This window comes from Gavialis gangeticus, unplaced genomic scaffold (assembly GCF_001723915.1).
Source record: "Gavialis gangeticus isolate Ggan-Ray unplaced genomic scaffold, GavGan_comp1, whole genome shotgun sequence".
Lineage (NCBI taxonomy): Eukaryota > Metazoa > Chordata > Crocodylia > Gavialidae > Gavialis > Gavialis gangeticus.
The window spans coordinates 134,744,346-134,748,254 of NW_017729024.1; the positions used below are offsets into that span (position 1 = coordinate 134,744,346).

The 3,909-nt window shown below is 41.4% G+C and overlaps 1 long non-coding RNA gene across 1 annotated transcript; it reads left to right on the forward strand.

Moving 5' to 3' along the window:
- Positions 1-241: 241 nt before the first annotated feature.
- On the forward strand, positions 242-1,803 carry LOC109298249. Its single transcript, XR_002097557.1, has 2 exons — positions 242-1,072; positions 1,157-1,803. It is a non-coding gene; the product is annotated as an uncharacterized LOC109298249 (long non-coding RNA).
- Positions 1,804-3,909: the final 2,106 nt, after the last annotated feature.

A 3,909-nucleotide genomic window follows, 5' to 3' on the forward strand; every position in this document is an offset into this window, starting at 1 on the left:
AAAAAAAGAAAAACAGCTTCCAAGAAATATTTCATTCAGTATTAATCAACTCTTAAACAGGGGTTCCCAAACGGTGGTACGTGTACCCCATACGCAAGATATCTCTGTGGCGGTACATGGGGGAAATTGTATAATGGCAGATTTAATTTTCAATATAATAATAATTGACATTTAAGGAGTTAAAATACAAAATGTATGCTGGTAGGGGTACGCACGGAAGTGGTAAATCTGGAAGGGGGTACGCAATAAGAAAAAGTTTGGGAACCTCTGCTCTAAAGGTCACTGGACATTATGACTAAAAATCTGTTTCTAGGGTCAGTGACCTTAAAAAGGTAGACAGCCAATCTAGTTGAAACTCAAAGCATCACAAAACATTTTGTTTACAAAGCATTTGTTATTCCCCCAGCTGTAAATGAAGGAATTGATAAATGTATTTTTTCTAAAAAAACAAACAAACAAGTTTTATGTATCACAGTAAGGATACTGTGTATCAAGTGCTAGGTTCAGAAGCTTTTTATTACTATTTTTGAACCATTTCAACCAAAGAGCTGTACTACAATCAGAAGTATTACTGCAGTGCTAGAGCACTACTAGGCTCCTCTTGTGCCCCAACAGGCAGGTGTACTCCCAGTTATTGATGCAAGCATGGAACAAATGGCTCTTTAAAAAAAGAAAAAGAAAAAGATCTGTGACTGACTTCAATGATCTCTCACACTATTTGAAAATAGAAAATATGAAAGTTATATACAGTACCACATTTCACAGAGAACGTAACTTTTACTTGTTAAAAAAGGATAGAAAAAGTATTTGAAAACAATAATTTATTCAGACAATGATGCTTGCTACTATTCACTTCAATGAACTTGACCAAAAAACCAGAACCTTAAACCCAACTAGGATTTTTTGCTCTCATCTGCTTTATAACTGGGAAGCAGACTGTGCAAGGAAGATAGAGAAACATGGAAGAATGAGAATGAGGACAAGTGCTGCCTATGTAACACTGACCTCAAAGAGCCTGGATCATAGCTGTATTGTCTGGAAGCAGGATTGGAGAGGGAAGAGCCAAGTGCAGGTAAGCACATATCAGTTCTTCACAGAAAAAGCAGCCTACCTTACAACAGAAAATGACACTACTTATTCCTTCGCAATTTGGAAGCAAGTCCTCACCACAAGTAAAAGTCCAAGGGTTGAAGATACCACCGAAAACCTGAGTGTGGCTAACCAGCAGAAGGGAGGCCAGAGGCTTCCATGCATGACTTTTGTCTCAACTGCTCTCACCTTGGGTATACATGTAAAATTAAAATCAGGGTTCTCCTGGGAGCCACACAATCTCTGTCAAAATAGTACTGCAGACAGAAAGACCTTCATCTTCATTTTATTACCACACAATTATATGTGAGCTGTTACAGACACATTTGCTGCTTACATTTCAAAACAAGATTTTCAGTAATGAAGTTATAGATTTTTTTTTAATAATTAAAATCTAGCAAGATCCTGGAATACTAGAAAAGTGTCTTAGTAACTTGCCTGTAAATCTTAATGATGAATTAAAAGATATTGACTGAGATCTTCATATAATACAGGAGAAAACTATTTACCAAAGCTACTGAAAACAGACACAGTAAAAACTGTATTTATTTATTTTACCAAACATATTGTTGCTACACAAGACAGAGCAAGCCTTCAGGAGCTGGAAGTCCTTTTTCTAGGTTACTCTAAGCTTTACTTGTTTCTTCTTTAAGAAGGCTACTTGAATAGTGGTGATTTGATTTTTTTTAAATAAACACAGCAATTTGCTTGTTATGTAAACACTTTAGTATTGACAAAAGAAACCTAGCAATACTTGTTCCAGCCCTTCCCTATCTTCCTTTTCCACATCCTAACTCCAAATACATGTTTAATCTTTGTACATAAAACCAAGTCAGCCGAAGAGTTTGTTTAAGAACACCAAGTTATGGTTGCAAAGATAACTGCACACGTGCATAGTTAGACAGCACCTCTTGGGTCTGCAGCCTCTGCTGCTGCTATAAACTAACAAGACCATCATTTTCACTGCTACCCAAAGGATTCTGAAAAGCAACAGTAAGACAGACTCAGTTCTGCAAACTGCTGTGTAAAAACCTGGCAACAGCAACACATTTTCAAGTTGACAGGAAGGAAAGGACCCCAGAGCAAAAGACTAGAGGAGAGCAATGGGAAGTCATAAAGCCAAAAGCCATGGAGTTAGTACAGACTGGAGAGAACACCTCTCCCAGCACACCCTTAGCAGTTTTATATAACAAAGGTGATGGGGTGGGGGGGCAGGAAGGGAATGCCAATGTGTAAAACCAAGTCTTCAAAAAAGGTCAAAGGGTAGCACTTCCTTTCCTCAAAGTTTGGATTTTGGAAGGGGACTCCGGAAGGGAAAGAAATCAAGACTTCACGCTCAGATTTGACTCTGGACCTCTATATTATCCTCTTCCCACCTCTCTCCCATTATGAGATACTTGTCAAGATTTTTTGGTTTGTTTTGTTTTCCAGCCTCACTTTGTTTAAACACAAAAAAGAGAAAAGTAAATCAGCATGACAGCCCAGCCTCCTGAAAAATTTCCATCTAGTGCATAGAGTTTCCCCTACATTCTGCATGCTTGGGTCCCTGCACAGAAAATGAAGTTTTAACAAGTCACTGTTGAGAGTTTCTTGAACCATGAGCAAGTCTGACAACCATATCAATACTGGCAGTCTGGCAAAAAAAATACACATCAAACCACCAACAAACTTAAAATGATCAGAAACACCAAAGGAAATAAAACCTTAACACTCCAAAAAAATTTAAAAAACAGAACTGCAGATACACAGAACAGAGCAACTGAAGGGAAGAATATTAGCAGACACCCATGCCTGCTGCGTTAAGACTGGTTTATTTTCACTCAGGATCACAGGAAAGGAGGGCTGGAAGGGATGTCACAAGGTCATTTAGTCCAGTGGTTCTCAACCTTTTTTATACCAGGACCCATTCGTAAACACCAATGGCCAGTCCTGACTCAGTGCCCCTCACTCTGGACCCACTACCCCCTGTGCCCGGGCCCCCAGTGTGGGGTGCAGGGGGGCTCCCACAAGCAGCCCCTCACAGGCTGAAATTCTGCCAGCCTGCAAGGGAAAAGCCACCGCTTCCCATGTTTTTCCCCTTTAAAGGAGAATCCATTTTTAAAACTGTGTTGATCTCTTTTTACAAGTTTGTTGGCAACCCTTTCATATATTGTTGTGACCCACTTTTGGGTCACCACCCACAGGTTGAGAAACACTGATCTAGTCCTGCCCCCTGCTCAAGGCAGAATCACCCCCAACTAAACCATCCCAGCCAAGTATCTGTCTAATCAGCTCTGGAAAGTGTCCAAGGATGGAGAGTCCACAGTTTCTCTAGGCACAATTTCTCTCTTTCAGTGCTGAACCACCCTCCCAGCTGCAGGAATGCTGGTTGTGCTAGGCCACAGGTACGCCAAGCTATGGTGCCCAAAAGCAGTCTGGGAGAAAGGAGCCTCCTGACTGCTGGATGCCCCAGCAAGATAGGAAAGAAATACCTAAAGACACACCAACAAGAAAAGACACTGAAGGAACTATGAAAACTGTAGCTTTCTAATGAAACAGCAGGCGTGTGAACCTAGCAAACAGAACAGAGATGAACATCTCCACAGAGAGAGATAAGACTGTGGGGGAGAGGGTATGCAAGTACAAACACTGGAATTGGGAAACCTGTGCCTAGAGGAGCGGGAACAACATATGGTGCCCCTACCCACCAAGGACAAGCTTCTCCAAATCGGCCTGACTGCTCAGAGCAGCTGCCCTGCTGTCTGACCACAATAAGCCTCGCTGAGCTTTTGCCCTCCAGCCTGCACCCGACCTGCGTCTTCTGCCTCCTGGAAGACGGCG